Source organism: Zootoca vivipara, chromosome 8 (assembly GCF_965207765.1).
Source record: "Zootoca vivipara chromosome 8, rZooViv2.hap1.1, whole genome shotgun sequence".
NCBI classification, from domain to species: domain Eukaryota; kingdom Metazoa; phylum Chordata; class Lepidosauria; order Squamata; family Lacertidae; genus Zootoca; species Zootoca vivipara.
Window position 1 is genome coordinate 28,002,578 of NC_142591.1, and position 19,035 is coordinate 28,021,612.

Consider the following 19,035-nt stretch of genomic DNA (forward strand, 5'->3'; position numbering starts at 1 on the left):
GATTTCATACTGCATAGGCAAATGAAACATTTCCTTGCAGAGCTTGCTGTATCAATCAGGTGATTTGCATTGACATGAAGACCTGCTTTAGGCAGGGTTCAGCTGCATTACAAAGTTTCCAATAAGGAACTCCATAGTGCAGTCTGTCCAAGCAGGGTTTGCTGATACTGTATCACTAATCAGATTATTGGCAATTACAGTACAGCAATCCTTGTTTGCCAAGGAACTATTGGTAGTGCAGTTTAAGGTTTATACTTGTTTCTTTGCAACTGCCTTCATCTGCTCTACACATGACAGCACATATGGGCTTTGGAGAGAACAGCCTCTCTGGCCAGAGGTTTCCCGCTGTTGCTTTATCTGGACTATTAGTACCCTTGTACTAATGGAATATTGGGTCTAGACCCTGTCTATATTCTCCTTACCAAGAAGTTTCTAGAAGATTTCTGTAGAGAGAAATCCTTTCCTTGCTTCATCATGCCAGTCATTTCCTCCAGTAGACCAGTGTCAGACTACATATTAGCCAATAAGCTGTGCTTTTAGTTTTTATTGTATCTGTCTTACTGTAGTTTCATATTTTTTTAATGATATTGTGGTATATAAGTACGTATTTGTATGTCAGCTAGGTCATTCTCAGATTACATATCTGTTCTAACAGCTGCTGTGGAAAGGCATTAGCAGACCCGTGGAGCCAATATAGGAATCTTCTGCCTAGTTGAAGTGATAGTCACAATATCCAGTTGGAAAAGAGGCATGAAGGGAATATTGTATGCCTGTGACTGCACTTCTTTCATAGGGCCAATGTAGGCTGTCTCCTCTTATTAGCAACTCTTGTTCGAACTCTTCTCTGTCATAGTCTGCTGACCTAACATAGCTACAGGAGGAAAAATTCGGTTTTATTCTGGCTCATGTATTATAAATATGATTGTTGTGTGCATTTCAAGTGCAGTATGTCACTCACCTGCAGGTGATAGTGATGTCTAAGCCTGAAATAAATCGGCTTGGCTTTCATATTTTTAAAGAGTTTGTGGGGATGACAGAAAATGAATATTCTCCCCTGTAACAGATGTCAGCTACACACAGGTCAGATGGTGCCAGCCTAGTAAGTTAACTGAAAGTGAAAAGCAAAGATACACTCTATCAGAATAAAATTAACATTGCCCTGCATTTCTGAATGGATGAGATGTTCCATTAGGGATTTCAAATTCATAACGTGAATCCACTACACTCTCTTAGGACTGACAAGAATGCAAAGAACCATGTACAGCCTCTCCATGCATAATTTTAGGTCACGAATCTTAAACATCTGATGCAGTCAAGGAAAGAAAAAAGCTCCACTGAAAACCCACTTTACTTCCCCCCCCCAAAAAAAATTGCTGGAAATATGATATGAATGAAGTGGCTTTGATCTTGGTAGCAAAGTAGCCCTCTCCACTTTTTACTAGCACTAGGGGGCTGTATGGTTACAAAAGGGCTGCAGGGCCATGGGCTGCTTTGTGCCTACCCATGAGGTTGCCTCCTAGCCACCCCCATAACTGCCAAGTTCTCCCTTTTTTTAAGGAAAATTCCCTTATGCTGAATAGGCTTCCTCACGAGAAAAGGGAAAACTTGACAGCTATGCCACCCACCCATAGCAGAATAACTTCAGAAGTGTGGAGCCTTAACTGTCTAGGGTCTGATTTAGATCCCTGATCTTCCAGTGTTCTAAGTCTTACAGGGAATGTTGGGGGGGGGGGTATTTACTTCTCTATAATGGCAAAGCCCATCTCCCTGCTCCAGTGGTTCTCCTAAACCCCTGCCACTGCTACCATTCAGCTTTTTTACTTCCTCTAATCCTTTAACTTCCCAATAACCCAGTTACTATGGGGTATAGGTGTGGTATAAAGCCAGTCAGATACAGATATTATATTTAAGAAGGTATTCACATTTGTTTATTAAAATATTAAGTGCACAAGCTTATCTGGTTACCATAGTACAGTGGTACCTCTACTTACAAATTTAATGCGTTCCAAACACACATTCGTAAGTCGGAAAAATTTGTAAGTCGAATCCCATAGGAATGCATTGGGAGAAAAAATTCGTAAGTCGAAGCAACCCTATCTAAAAATTCGTAAGTAGAAAAAATCCTATCTAAACCGCATCCAAGATGGCGGACGGAGCTCCATTTGTAAGTAGAAACATTCGTAAGTAGAGTTATTCATAAGTAGAGGTACCACTGTACTATATTCCAATGATCAAATGCCTTGTTAACTTGTTACTGTCAATTTAAATTCTACCAGCTTCCATTCAGCTATTAATGTTGAACTAAGACATCTTTAAGGAAGCAGTTCGTTACCGTGTTAAAACACTTTAGCCAAATTTCCCTCTTATTTTCTCCACCTCAGACAAGTCTCACCATAACCTCGCACCCACTTTCCCAAAGCCAGACGCCTCACTTGGCCAACTTTGGGAAGACAGCACAAGGACTGGGGTGTGGGGGGGGTGTCAAATTATGGCCTCCCCCCCCCAACACGACAAGGCAGTGTGTGGTCTGCAGGTTATGTGTCAAAAGTACTGTTGTAGTTCACTTGGTATGGGAAGTGTACTACGTGAAACACCTTGAACTTCACTTGTTAAAATCCTATAGTATCTATTAACATTAAGAAGGTGACTGAAAGCACAGCCCTAACCGTTCATTCAGAAGACCAATTGATTTCAGTGGGGCTCACTTCATAGTAAATGTAATTAGGACTTACTTGATGCCCAGAATAATAATCGTGAACATTCAATTTTAACATTATTGCCTCCCCATTCTCCGTGATGCATTAAAAGGACATAACTAATTTCTTTGGTGTTGCTCTGTTAAAGAAAATACTAAGATACAGCGCTCCATATCACAGGAAGTGTAATGGGCTATGCATTGATGAAACATGACATAACATTACTCTAAGCAATAGGTCAGAAATAAAACATTCTTGAATCTGATATTCTGTCTATCTTAGCTGGAGTCAGTAGCTATCACCATCTGTGAAATGTGAAATGCTCACCACTTATAAAGAAGATTTCATTCATTCACAGCAGTGAGCATTTCACAGATGGTGAAAGTTAGGAGCCATTTGAGATGCTCTGGCCTAGGAAGGCTGTGTTATGTTGCATTTAAGTCCATTGCTTGCCCTGAGAATTTGATCAGAGCTTTGTTGCCAAATCAAATCATTTATAAGCACAGTATGAACACAAGAAGAGGAGAATGGAATAGGCATAAGGCAGTTGAATATATATTTTGGTATAACAATCTTGTATATAGACCTGAAAACCAAAGAATTATGAAAGAACATAAGAACAGCTCTGCTGGATCAGGCCAGTGGCCCTGAAAGCCAGTGCATTTCATCACCACCATATAGCTAAACAGTAAGTTAGGCAGGGGTGCCAACTTGCCCTCAAGATTGGTGTCAGCCGCCCTGAGCCCGGTTTTTGACTGGGGAGGGTGGGGTATAAATAAAAATTTATTATTATTTTATTATTAATGTGGGTGTCCACTGCCACAACGTGGACGTGTGACATCCCACTCACATGCCTGTAGTAGGCAACAGCCGCTCCTCTTCCTCCGCCTCTCCGCAATCAGTGAGGCACCCTGCCTCATCATCCAAGAGGCCCCCCAGAAAAGGGTACCTTGCTTGCTGGCTGTGGAGGCTGGAGCTGCTCTCAGAGGCGGCACCGCTGCCACCTGACGGCTTTTCTCATGGATTTTGTGGGTGCCTGGCCCCTTGGAGTTGGCTCCTATGATGTCAGGAATGGGAAACCTGTAGTCCTCCAATTGTCATTGAATTCCAATTCCCTTCAGCCTCTGAAGCCATTGGTCAGGATGATGGTCCAACAACTTCTGCAAGGCCACAGGTTCCCATCCCTGCAATATATATACCGTATATTCCGGCGTATAAGACGACTGGGCGTATAAGACGACCCCCAAATTTTCCAGTTAAAATATAGAGTTTGGGATATACTCGCCATAGAAGAAATACGTCCCGGCGTATAAGACGACCCCTGACTTTTGAAAAGATTTTCCTGGGTTAAAAAGTAGTCTTATACGCAGGAATATACTGTATATATTTAAAGCATGTTTTATAAACTTGCATGTACATTACCCACCTCCCCACTCCCAGAATTCATTTTAAACAACTAGGAATCATGTTGCCATTACAGAACAGAATTTAATGCTATAGAATTTAAGTGAAGGAGTCCAATAATATTTACTCATTATGTAAACAAACAATAACACAACTCTCTCACTGCTCATGCAACCAATAAGATAAAAGTTACCTTGTATATTTTTCTGTGGGTACTAGTTTTGTGAAATGCTGTCTCATTTACTAACCCATTATAAGAAGAATAAATGAAGCAGGGGAGCTTTTTAAATACTGTACAGCTCTATGTTCCACTTGACTATTTTAGGCATTGTACAGCTAACAGACAAGCTAAAAGAACTGCTCCTGTGGATGTTGCGATTTTTAAAGCTGGGCAACAAATAATGGAAATGTGCTAAGCAGGAACCTAGAGCCCAGAAAAGCTTCCATGAGGCTTCTCTCAACACAGCAGATACTGCACTTATACTCACAAGCAAATTTGAAGCAGTGGAGCAGACAGAAAACGGCTCCTACCTGTAAAAGAATTATAATACGTCAGGAATACTTCTTGAAGAATACTTTATTGCTCATGGCAATTCAGTGGTTTTCCATACATTTGAGACACAGGAGGACAAAAGCATAGCATTGCTAAGAATATAGTTCCTGATTTTCTTGACACTCACTGTAACCCTTCGTACAATTTGATATTTTCCAGAAAGCTACCTAACTGCTTTCAATTTGCATATTTAATAATCAAGATTATGTAATAATTATGTGATAGACTTGTTGAAGGGGTACATCATAGGTCAATAGTTCGATGGCAATTGCTAATGAATTTTTTTTTGGGGGGGGGTGTTGTGCAGCAGTTTTCTTCTTGAAATCCCCCTCTTCCAAGTAGCACCTGTTGATTACCCATGTAATAAGATCCTCTGGGCAGCACACTTCCCTCTGTTGGTGGGAAATGGCAAAACCACAGAACTAGCTGTGCTCTATTGCTGCAATCTAAATCAGACTTAAAAAGGTAATGCTAAAGGACATTTCTGTCTGTGTTCAAAGCATAGCAGTACAGACTCCTCAATTTCATATTGACTGTTGTGCACAGGGAAGTTTAAGTTTTTTCCCTCCTGACACAGTCCGAACAAAAATTCCTCCTCCCCTACACAACTACTGGCCTCATCAATGGGATCTTTCTCAGGCACACTGGGGGAGGGAGGTTGAAGCCTTCCTTACCGGTACACTTCAGTCATGACAAAAATAACGTCCCTCCATCATCTATTAATTTTTTAACAATGCACAAACATAGTTTGGCTCTGGGACCAGTTAATACACAAGAGAAGACCTGTGGGAAGTGCTGTGCTGTTTCCAGGCACACTCCTGGTTTATCAAAGGGAGATGTTTGCAATGAGGAGAAATGGTGTTCACATGTTTGTAACATTCACAGGGATGTTGTAAGCAAGGCTGTGCCCATTCTTATGATGGCATTGTCACTTTTTCAAGATTCCTTCATCATGGAAATTGAGGCAACAAAGGCCCAGGTTCTAGAGCTTGAGCTGAAGGTACATGGGACAGCAATGTTCCTGAACCCAAGTAGATCAGGAGTGTGCCTGGATAAGACACCACCGCCTGGTACACTACCTGGCATTTTATGAAATAAAGGTGGGTTATAAATGAAGATAGATAATTAACTATCATCCACCCAGTGGCATCTTCATATAAGCCTGGCAAAAAGATTTGTAAGGCAATTATCTCGTGTGAACCAGCCATTTAATGAATTCTAAATCCTGGATTTTTATTTAATACTACCCTATATATCACAGGACAGTTGGTTCAAGTGGCCACATGGCAACTGCATTGCAAAACTGCTTTTACATAAGAGCTGCTCCACACAGTAAACTGTGTGTATGAGCTCAGTGCACAGGTTAGCCCCTGCCCTCCGCCACCATCGTGTGGTTTGCCTTCAGATTGCCGCTACTTAGTCTAAACAGCAGTCTGACATCCCAGTGTTGGGATGAGCCAAATAGTGGGACTAATAAATGTGACAAACATGAATTGCACTTAATTGGGTCCTGAATAAACTTTCAAAATCAGAATCCTATCTTGTATCTTGCTGATGAAACACCAGCAAAATCCCCAAGGAACTAATGAGAACTCCAGTTTGCTGAGTTGAGGAAAACAAATGCTTCCCTAGAGAAAACAATGTTGACAACAATGTTGCTATTATGTTCTTGCAGACTTAGAAGTTTGCACACCTATATTCCTTACTGTATAAGCAGCTGAAATTATCTGCTCCTTGTGTGAAAGCCCAATGTAATGCCATAGATAGGGATGTTTAGTTTCAGGAGATGTGCATAAAACCTGGAATTCAGATTGTGGGTTTCCCTACCTTTTAAAACTCTTTGGCAGCTAGCCAGACTCCAACAGAGCAGTTAAAATGGGGACATCAGAGCACCAACCCCGTGGAATCCAGGGGACCATGACAGTGGACCATCATTAGAGTCCCAGAAGAGGTCTAATCAATGGCGTTTCAAACCATAATAAACTGATAATTTTGCAGTAGATTGAACACTCACCACTCATCCTACTTCTCATTACCATTCCAGAGGAAACATGAAAACCAGACAGAATTGGAATATAATTTGCTGTCAGAGCATCAACTTAGTGCATTAGTGCATTCAGTTCAGCACATACAGACTACATGAGTATGGTGCTGATCCCTATCTTAAACTGGGATTAGGAGGACTGGTATGGCTGGCACAGTTAGTGCTGGCATCATAAGTAGGCAATGGACATCTGTCAAAGCCCATACCCCTACAGGGGCCCATTGTCAACCTCTTCAGCTGCCCAGCCTTTCTGCTTCTCTGCTTTGTTTCCCCTCTAAGCAAGGGAGCAGTGAGAAGAGTGAGAAGATGGAGCAGCATCGTCTGCTTGCCTTGCCTTCTCCCCCTCTGGGCAACTGTGCTGTTGCATATTGTTCCATGAAAAGGAGTTTGCAAATGTTCCCGAAAAGTTGCCTCCATATTTTGTGAGGAAAATAAATGTATTTGGGCTGCATTCTGCAAATCTGACAAATTGCAATTGAATGGGTTGATTACTGAGTTGATTAAAATATTCCAAAACACAAAACATGCAGGGAGGGGAGAGAATACAAGCCTGGGCAAAAATCTCACAGATCCTCAGATATTAGCCTTTGTGTGGATATATAGAAAATCTTCACACCTTTTGGCTGACAGCACTTAGAACCACCCACATTAATCAGCCCTTCATTCCTGACAGAATAAAGATGACTCACCAATGCCTATCATTGACTATTTGCATAGCAAACAAGCTAGGTGGAAAAAATTGAATAAAAATCTCCATGTGTCATTGGATTGCATTTTATAGTAATTTTTGTTTTTTATTTCCTGCATCTTTTAATGCTGATAGTGCATTATTCTAAATTAATTTTATTAGTTTTATATTTATTATTTTTACAAAAGCAGCTTAAAACAATGTACAATAAATACATACATTAAAACCAGCATAAAACAAAACCAAGAAGCATCTAAAGACAACCATAGTTTTAAAAAAACAGGATTAAAACAGTTCTCACTTGGGGTCTCCTGGTTTTCCTGGCACACTCCAGATGTCAGGTGACGGGTTTGAATCTCCAGGTGGGTGAAAGCACTTTTAAAAACGTTTAAAAGTGCTCAAGGAGGAAGCTGATTTTCTAGATCCATTTCAGTTGGGATTTAGGTCCCGTATTGGCACAAAAACAGCTTTGGTTACCCTGTATAATGATCTCTGTTGGGAGGGAGACAGAGGAATTTACCACTGTTAATTCTCATGGACCTCTCAGTGGCTTTTGATACCATCAACCATGGTATCCTTCTGGAGCAGCTGTCCAGGTTGCGGGTTAGCAGCACTGCTTTGCAATGGTTACAGTACTACTTGGGTGGCTGCTTCCAGAAGGTGATGCTTGGGGAGTGCTTTTTGGTCCCATGAAGTCTTCAATGTGGGGCTCCTCAGATTTTGATTTTATCTCCTATGCTGTTTAACATCTATATGATGTTATATGAAACCACTAAGTGCAGTCATCATTCAGGGACTGACTGGATGAAGAGGAGTGGTGGCAGGCTCCAGTCGGGGAACTCCCAAGGGAAACCCCCAGAGGAGGAAGGCTCATAGCTAGGGGATTGGTGGTGGGACACTGAGGAGGGGGTCAGAGGGAGAATAGTGGGATGAAGGGATGGATGCTGAAGGGGAAACAGGGTTTATTGAGCAGGAAGAGCCACTGACAGGGAGCAGTTCAGACTCGGAGGCTGAAGTGGAGGAGGAAGGACTCACTCTCTCCTGCTGTTAATGGAATAGTGTGAGGCATGTTTACATCATGGGCCAGGTGAGATAGGCTAATAGAGCATAGATAATAAACCCTGCAGCTGCACTACTGCTGGATGGCATTCAGCCATCAGCTGACCCAGAAGTGGGTCCTCTCTGCTGGTACTTATCCCTGAAGCTCAGGCAGCAAATCAAGTTAATAAAGCAAACCAAAAAACGCTTGAGGGTCCTAAAGGGTTTAACCCTTTAGGATGTGCCAATAAGGAATGAAGAAGAATTGTACAAACCAAGAAACCCATCTCCTTGTAATACAAAATTCCTCCACTATAGGTTTGTCCTACAGATGGTGCCAGACGAGAATTCCATGTGGGGAATACAGTGGGAATACAGTGTAAGGGCAGGAGGATATAAATTTAATAAGTAAATAAATGCAGTGCATGCTCTGAAACACACGGTCCATCTCACGAAGAAGGTCATGCCTCCCCTTTCTGAAGAGTAAATAGCAGCCCCTGGTTCTTAAATGGCTCCATTAACTTCCCCTCACCATGTCCTATGCCTGAAACTCCTTCCTAGAGCTTCCATGTGGAACCAGTTTCCCCTCTTTCTTCAAATCCCTTCCTAAATTCCTTCTTTTCAGCGAAACCTAGTTCCTTAGCTACTATCCCTACCAGTTAGATTTTGCTCCCTTTCAGTCCTTGCCTCTTCCATTTCTCCTCTTTCATTTTGTTTCCCCTGCCCTTTCCTCTTTCCTCTCTCTCGCCTTCCCTGCCATCAAAATGTATCTTTGAAGCCTCTTGGGGCAGGAACCTGTCCTTGCTACTTACTGTTACTCTGTAAAGCGCAACATGCGTTGATAGTGCTGTATAAATAAATAATCATAATAGCCCATTACAGTAATTTAGCATCAAGATTACATAAACAGCAGTTGCTATGTCTGAACCTGAAAGAATCTGAATAAATTCTTAAAAGACATTGAATTAACAAAAGCAAAATGTTGGGCATGAGCGTCAAACTACAAAAGGCAATAGAGATCCATGATTAGATCTCTAGAGGCAGTTGCATTTTTAGTTAAAAGCATACACAAGGGACCCTGATTTTTATTGGAGCATAAGCAGTGCTCCCCCTCCCTTAAACTTCCCCCAGTGTTTCAATGATCTAAATCACTCCCTCTGTGACTATTTGGCCTGTAGGGGACAATACTCTACTGTACTACATCTTCCTCTCCCAATGCCATAACTGGAGCAGAGGGAGAAAGAGAGAGGGGCTGCTTTCAAATAGGAACAGAAGAAGAAGAGGAGTTTGGATTTGATATCCCGCTTTATCACTACCCTAAGGAGTCTCAAAGCAGCTAACAATCTCCTTTCCCCTCCTCCCCCACAACAAACACTCTGTGAGGTGAGTGGGGCTGAGAGACTTCAAAGAAGTGTGACTAGCCCAAGGTCACCCAGCAGCTACATGTGGAGGAGCGGAGACGCGAACCCGGTTCACCAGATTGCAAGTCCACTGCTCTTAACCACTACACCACACTGGCTCTCTTCTGAAACTTCAGAAAGTCTGAGATTGTACAATAGATCTCTTGTGTAGTTTAGCCATGAGATGCCAGAATCCCCACTCTCATTTAAAAAAAATCCTTTCTCTACATTTAAGATAAGGGACTAGGAAGCAAGATTGTCTCTTTCAAGGTTTAAGGGGCCCCTTGACAAAGTGGCCTCCTGAGTGGGCTTATCTGGCAAAGAAAAGCAATAATAAATACTGTAATAATAAAACCCAACAACTGCCAGGGAGCAATGCTATGTCAAGGGCACTATGGGAAATTAAATGGCTGCCAGGTGCTGTAACTACCAAGTATAGGACACCCAGGGCAGACATCAGCACTGATGGGCTCTGCAGGGGCCCAGGTATCTGTCGACATTTGCCAGGGTGCTGCTAATGCCAGGACAGGCATGTACCCAGGAACTTGCTTCTTCCGCAGTAAGTCATCATCAGAAGGAAAAGCGACTGTTCCTCTAAGGTTTAAATGATGTTATTTCTGGTACTTAAATGCAACAGAATCAAGCCATGTGGTTTAAGGCTCCTTGACAATAAAGCTTGTTGTAGTTTTATTGGGAACTACCGTCAGATTTGATTGTCCCTCACCACATCATTTTAGGTGAATATGGATGAACATGAATGAATCCATTTTTATATTTCATATACTCAGCAGGTAGTTGCTATTATTGTTCTTCTCTTCAAATGTACAGTATTGGTGAAATATATTCATACTGAGTATGAATATATTTACATTTTTGAGCTTCTCATCAGATACTATATTTCCTTTTCTCATCAGTCTTCACAACAATATGAAGACACTGACACATATTCCCATTTCCAGGTGGAGACAGCAGCACCTAAATTATTTTAAAACAAAACAACATCTGACCAATACTAATTCCCAGAATTAATGCTTAAGTCAAAGTACAATATAGGCATATTTTAATAATTGCATCACAGATGTGTCCTACATTTCTAAAGGTTAAGTGATACAGAAAATTATATTTTACATCTTTAAGTCTTTCTAGATTTTATCTGACAGTATCATTTTACCACTACTAATTCAAATCTCTAGTATTGCTGCTCAAGCATTATGCTGAAATTTGTCATTCCAGTATTATAACAAACTTATACTAGGGTTCTAATGCAAATATTTATTTGTGTGTTTGCTGCATCTTTACACAACAATTTATAGTATGTGATCTTATGGTTAAGTACCGTGCAGCAGAGCTATTTCCCATTCCTTGGTTGCTTGCACCTGCTTCTTTTTCCACTATTTGGTAGCTAATATACAAACTACCACCATTTTCTGTCATTTTGATGGTGACTATTTCTTTTATATATTTCAAAAGAAAAATTAAAGAATATAAATTTTATTTTAAGTGGTTATTTGTTGAATTTTCTTCTGTAACGTTGCCCCAGAGTTGAAGCACTTTAAATCCCTTTATCCCCCATCACGGAAAATTTGACTTAGTAAGTAATATTGGATAGACCAGGGCAGGGCCGTCTTAAGCACCTTTGGCGCCCTGGCGTCATGGTGCGACGGATCCCTCCGCCGCCCCCCGCTGCCCCGTTTTCCAGTGCAATGGGTGGGTGGTTGGCCGGCCTCAGCATGCAGCGCGGTCACCGAGGGCGCTGCTGCGCAATGGGCGGGCGGGCTTGCTGCGTGGCAGAGCGGCCGGCGGGTGGGCAGGTGCGGCTGTGTGGCGCCCCCCCCCAGCGGGCCGGTGCCGTGGCGCCCTGCGCCACCCAGCCTGGCCGTAGAGCCGGCCCTGGACCAGGGGCAGTCAACCTTTTTGTACGGTACCTACTGCCACTAATGCATCTTTCTTGATGGTAAAATTTCCTTACCGCCCACCAATGCTTGATGGAAGGAGGATTCAGCTTGTGCCGCAGAACCCCCTACTGCTCACCTAGAATCCTGAAATGCGCACTAGTGGGCAGTAGGGACCAGGTTGACAACCCCTTGGGATAGACCATCAGAATTCTGTAAACAATGTGACATCAGTGAGTGGGAAAAACAAGAGTGGTGAACAACAGGTAATGAGACACAATTTACTGAAAAGTGATTTTACTTGTCAAAGTCTGACGTGTTTTGAGTAAAAGCTCTTCTTCAAAAGCAATTAAACTTGCTAGGTAAATATTTTAAGAATTACTGCTATTTTCATCCAAGTGTTTGTTTTTCTGTTTTGTTTGTCACACTGAATTACTCATTTGGAAGAGAGTAACTGGGTACTGGCTATATAGTTTTTTGTGCTTATTAAACAGCATGTTTTATTTTGCTTGTACCTGTTTTTAAAACATTCATCTCCACCTCTTTTCTATTAATGCTCTCACAGCTAGGGTAATAATAACCTTGTAATAATTTCACATCTGCAATTGCTATGCCACAGTCAGTGTTTGTTTACAGGGATGCAGCTGTCTCCTTCTTTTTCTGTACTCTGACATGGTGGTACACATTCAGTTTCTCTTGTTGTGGACTATACTGAGCTAATGGACCAATACCCTGACTCATCATAAGACAGCTTCCCATCTTTCTGTATAACTGGAGAGAGGTGGTGATGGAGAAGATGTATAATGTATGTCATTTATTTATTTTGCATGCATGCATGTTTATGCACATGCACAAAAAGCAGCTTCTATCTTTTTGAACAAAGAGTTCTCTCAGATAGGACAATTAATTATAGCCTGACTAGGTTGTGTAAATATAGCTGGCTCATCTCTTAAAAAGTTAGCAGCTCTCTTCCTTCACTGAGCAGATCATCCTAACATATGGCTCAAGAAGAAGACAATCTTTCTTTGGCAGCTACAATCATCTGTCCAGACAGGCACCAGAAGGCAATCTGGTAATCTCAGTTGCATGTCAGTGCAAAATGCTACCAGAAAGTGAGGAGCGCCTTTCTATTCCCAGAGTTATCTCCAAGCAGATCAAGATTTTTGTTTATCTTTCATTGGTGCCTATGATAAAAAGGCGGGCACTTTATTGCTGTCCATGATGCTGAGTTGTTTTGACAGGTTAGGGCTGAAAAGGGTCTTGGGTACTTACAAAGAGGAAAAGGCTAAGTGTAAACTGGCAGAATGAATTGGCAGCAATAGTGCTGGCAGCTCCATTTAATCTGTGCTGCCCTTTGAATATTTGCTTTACAGTTTACACTAACAGGTTTCAACCTCCAGTTTTGCCAAGTCAATCAAATAGTCTTAACAGCATAAAGTGTCAGCATTTCTTTTTGTCCTCAAAACTTTGAAACCATTTGCAGTTATTTGGTTGACGTGTTTGTTTAATCATTAGAGGCCTCTGTTTGCAAAGGGCCCCACAGAACCTGGCAAAGATTCCTCTGAAAGCAACACAAAGTTTCTTTGTGTTTCTCCTAACAGAAACAGGGATAGAAAAGATACATCCCCTCAAGTATTTCCAGGAGTTTACATTTAGAAGAAACTGGTCTGGAAAGTCTTAAAGTCTTTATGGCAGCAACCTATCTGGCTGAAAAATAAGCTTGTATTAACTCATTCATGCTGCCAGTTAACGTTCACTGTTTTCTACAACACAGCATTACTTATCAGCAGACATAAATAAAAGAAAAAGGAGATGAGCTTTTTCCCAGTAAAAATCTTGAACATTACACTGACACCATTTAAGACTGAATAATCCTGAGTGCAATGAGAATAGACATTCTTCACATGGTGACCTCCATGCAGTTCTTAATTTCTGCTGCAGAATTTGGACTCTTGACAATTTCAGCTTTTAACATTTTCTAGTTGTCATGGTTTTTGAAATGTACAGTCCACATTACAAGGCTCCCCAGTATTCTTTTGGAACATCCAATTATGTCTCCTGTCTAATTCTGTATGCCTAGCTGATCTCCGCTTCCCATTAAACCATTTGAGGCCACATAAAAGAGCTTCAAAGTCTGCAAACCCCAAATATTGCACTCAGAATAAAACTACAACTTTATCATTTATTTATTTTTGCTTATAGCGTGGCAGATGCAATTCTAAGCAATTCTGAAATCACTGGGATTTATTTTCCAAGTAAATATCATTAAGACTGAGGTCAAAGTCCTTCACTTGTTTTTTTTTAAAAGTTACATTTAATTTCTGGACGTCACTAGTTTCTCATGAGATCCAACTTTCCCCACAAACCATTTCTTAGTTTTATAGTGTGTGTGAAGGGGGGGGAGAGGGATGGATGGATATACGGTAATGAAATGGTGGAACATACGAAGCCTGAAATATTAAACTTAAAACCATGAAATTATCCATTTTTAACTTATTTCTTAGATGTGCTATATGGAAAAAAGTGGTTTGGATCCCAACAGCCCCTAGCATGAGCAGAAGGAATGTCTACTAATGTCGGGAGTGTCTTTAATTTCCACAGATGTGCTTTTCCCCCTGCCCTGTCAACACACCCACACTGTCAGCCTATTGCCCACCATTACACAAGGTCCTCTATGCCAGTGGTTTTCAACCAGTGTACCATGGCACCCTGGGGTGCCTTGAATGATGGCCAGGAGTGCCGTGAGCAACACTGGCCTCTGTCCCTCTTTCCTTCCCTCCCTCCTCTGATGCCTTCTCACATCTTTGCCTCCCAAAGGCTTGCACAGGTTTTTATTGCAGCATCCCTGGCTATAAGCTCCACAGGCAAATGGTGCCTCTGGGAGGCATCACTCTTTGGGGTAGGGTGGGCAGCTAAGAGACCATGGATGGCAGCAGCAGCTGCCCAGAGGACTCCCAAAGAGAGGGGAGAGGAAAGAGGAGGCCGAAGGAACAGTCTACAAGGAAGGGTAGTCAAGAAAGGGTGAGAGTCTTCCAGTTCTGCAGGCAAGGGGTGTCGATAACTGGGCTCCTGAGCCCCAGTGCTACAGAGAGAATGTACAGTAGTTGATTAAGGGAGCCATGGACTCAAAAAGGTTGAAACACACCCACCCACCCACCTGCTCTACGCTATACAATGAGTCTAGCATTAATAGAAGTGTTTTGTACTACATGGTTTTGTCTTATGCAAAATGTACATCTCAAATAACAAGATTTCCTTTGTCTTTAGAAGTATAGCCTAGCTCTCTCCTATAGTATTGCAGTGGTTCGCAAAAACAAAACAATACCTCCAAAACCTTCAGCAAAGTAGAACAATGTTCTCATGAAAATATATCTTAAACACTCACAACCTTATGTTGACATAATTTTGAGTCTACAAAGCAGATAAAACTTGCAACACTTGGCAGCAGGTGGAAGTGTTGAGTCGCTGAGTTTCCTGTGGGATGGTGTTTCTATTAAACTGTGAGACTGCCACTAGGAAAGCACATGTCACCTGAGGGTTGCCAGGTGGCAACACAGCTTTGCAGGGTTCCCTCTTAGCCCAACCACAATCTCAGCAGCACTTGGAGTTGGTTGTAGCAAATGGTAATCTTTATTGCAGTCAGATGTAGTTGCAGGCTTTGTGGTTAGCTTCACTTTTGGACAGAATACTCCCTTCTGCTCTCCTCTCATGGCTTTGAGTAGGAGTAGTAGTAATAATAATAATAATAATAATAATAATAATAATAATAATAATAATAATAATAAATTTATTTATTTATTTATACCCTGCCCATCTGGCTGGGTTTCCCCAGCACTCTGGGCAGCTTCCAACAAAATATTAAAAATACATTAAAACATCAGTCATTAAAATTTTCTCTAAACAGGGCTGCCTTCAGATGTCTTCTAAAAGTCAGATAGTTGTTTATTTCCTTGACATCCACAGGGCGGGCACCAGCCTTTCGCCAGCCTTGTAGGCAAGCCTTTCGCCAACACAGTGCCCTCCAGATGTTTTGGATTATAACTCCTATCAGCCTCAGCCAGCACAGCTAAACTCTGTGCTTTCTACAGTGGTGCCTTGATTTACGAATTTAATCCGTTCCGAAGGCACCTTTGTAGGTCGAAAAATTCGTAAGTCGAAAAGCGGCATTGGAAACGTGATTTCCCATAGGAATGCTTTGGAAACAAAAAAAATCGTAAGTCGAAAAAACCCTATCTAAAACCGCCGCAGTTTCCATTCGGATGTCGAGAATTTCGTAAGCGTGCGGCCATTTGCCCCATTCGTAAGTCGAAAAATTCAGTTGTCGAGTCGTTCGTAAGTCGAGGTACCACTGTATTTAGATACCATATTGTCCTGAATATAAGCTTCACTTTTTTGCCAAATTCCAACCATGTAAAGTTAAAGTGTGGCTTAAATTTGCAACCTTACAAAAATTGGCTTTTAGGCTATCACTGCTAAAACAAACACACAGTAAAACGGAAGAGGTGTGAGTGCCTGCGGAATTTTAAGGGAGGGGCTTGTATTTGGGTATTGTCTTTTTTGCTTTTTAACCCCTTGAATTTTAAAGGTGTGGCTTATATTCAGGTGCGGCTTATATTTGGGCCAATACGGTACATTCTAAAAGAGTAGGGTACACTTTTGGTATTCATCAGAGGTGTTTATCTCCTTAAGTCCCTTCCTTCATCTATGTTTATCTCCTTTAGGTCTGCATGCACATCATATGTTTAAAACACAGTGCTTCCCCCAAAGAATACTGGGAAATATAGTTTACCACTCACTAGCACCCTTAACAAACTACAGTTCCTGGGATTATTTAGGGGAAGTCATGTGCTTGAAATGCACTTGAAATATATGCTGTGTACACAGCCAAAGTCCCTACACAAAGCTGCTATTCTAGCAAAATCTCTCACTTGACAGCTCTCTTAGCTGCAACCAGAACAGCTCCTGTTACTCTGCATAGTGTGGCACAGCTTTCTTGTGTAATACCTCAGTGTTTGAGACATCTGTAAGTGAAGATGAGAATTCCTACAATGGTAAATAAACAAAAGAAAAAGACCATTTCCTTTCAGCTGAAAAGCAAAAAAGAAAAGGTGGAGATCATGCAGCGCCCATCCTTTAAACATTTTCATCTAAAAGTGCTCATGCTTTATAGTTCCATGAAGACATCAGTGCCAGCCTGATAGTGTTAGGGAATCAGCATCTTCAAAGAGAATCCACAGCAGAGAGCCATACAGAGCAAAAGGGGAGTGTATCTGAGACAGCAATAATACATTACAGTACTTTTTCTATTCCATATGGGAGACATATTTGGGACAGCTCTATTACTGTAATATATGGGATTCATAAGGAATGAAGAATGCATATGTATTTTAGGAGAGCATAAATAGGGAGGGAAAACATATTGAATGTCTTCATATACTGGTGATTTTTCTCCTTATATTTGGAGGGTTGTTTAGCAAGCCTCTTTTTAGGAGCATAAACCTGGCCAAATTCAAAACATACAAGGCTCTGTAATGCCTGTTATGTCCTATTATGGGCTTGCTTTTTAAAACTTGGATTCAGTATTCAAAGGTGCATTTCAATTCCAGGTTATACTTCCAAGTGAGAGTACTATTGCTTCCCTATTGTGGTCAAGATCTTACTACAGCATTGCAGCTGATGCTTTGTTCGGTCTGGTTATTTGGGGGGGCGTGTTTCAGTGGAATATTTCTAACCAGCATCTCATCTCATATTAATACTGATAAAGGGGAATGCTATTAGTCTTGGATTTCTTATTCTATGCATTTTTCTTCACTTTCCACTGCAGTATTGAAACTGAAAATCAATTTAGGGTTGACAGCAATGGATCACTGCAATTCCTGAACTTTTTTACATTGCAATGCAATTTTTTACTAGAGCCTGCAGTACTACCGGTACTTCAGAGGGAACAGTTTTGCATGGTTATGTGGATGTGAGGGGGTGAGAATCTTAGTTTCCTTATATCAGCAGCTACAAGTCTCCAGCCAGGAGCGTGAATATATTAGCAAAGCGGTTATGAGCACAGAGTGACAAAAGATGTGCCCAGTTTCTTAATCACAGGATTGTCTGTTAGTTTGCAGACTGGTAAGCAGCACCCCAGAGTAGGCCGCATTTTCACATGAAGACACTGGCCCAGTTCACACGTAATGCTAAATCAAATCTTGGCTTGGTGCAAACACACAGATGTGTGAGCTCCTGGCGAGAAGATTGTGCCTTTGCTCCTCTTTCACATAAGAACACAAGAATTTTCCTTATACCAAGTCAGAACTCTGGTCCATCTAGCTCAGTTTTGCCTATACTGACTAGCAGTGACTCTCCAGGGTTTCAGACTGGTGTCTCTCCCAGCCCTACCTGCAGATGCTGGTTATTCAACCTGGGACCTTCTGTAGACAATGTAGGTACTCTGCCACTGAGCCAAGGTCCTTCCCCCTCCAATCTTCCTACTGTTGTGCTGGGGTGGGAAATTGGATCCAGATGGTGGACCAGATCCTCCCACCCCCATGAGCCAACTGATGAGGTGAGTGGGGCTGCCCACCTGTCAGTGGCCTGATGTAATGATGAAGCTGGGTGACTGACACCTGTGAATATTCAAAGGAGGTTCCCCACCACTGACTTAGTGTGTCATCCAGACATGTGCTTGTGCTTTGTCTCATTTCAAACACTGCAATCTGTGGCCTAGGTTTCTTCTATGGCTTACAGCTTGTTGTTTATTTGGAGGAGACACACTATAAGTCCATGTTCAGAGAGCATATGAATCCAAGCCATGGCACATCAGTGCAGCAGCAGCATAATCAGAGTAGGAACAAAGCAGCAGCAATATCTCAAGAATCCCTCATGCTTGTGCATCTGTACTGAGACACGGTTTGGTTTGGTTTGGTTTAACATGGCATCCAAACTGGGTCAGTATCTTATGATCAAGTGTGTGTGCGCGCGCGTGCACACACACAAGCATGCTGTGGGAGCAGGAGTGGGAATCTTGGATGCTAGCATTTCCGTTTGGTTGAATACTTTTTTAGCAAACCAGTTGTGATAGAGCAAACTAGGAAATTAATCTAACCCTATATGAATTTTCAAAACATGACAGGGTCCGGTTAATTTGACTGCTTGAAAGAAAACTGATTAGATTTACAGTTAATTTTAACTATGTAGTGACTACAGTATCCAGAACTCAGTATGCATTACAATTATTGAGAAACAAGTGAGAATGTTGCAGTGCATCTCTGGTACACTTGAGTTACTTGAGCATGTTGCTTATAGCAGTGTTTCCCAGCTGGGATCCATGTG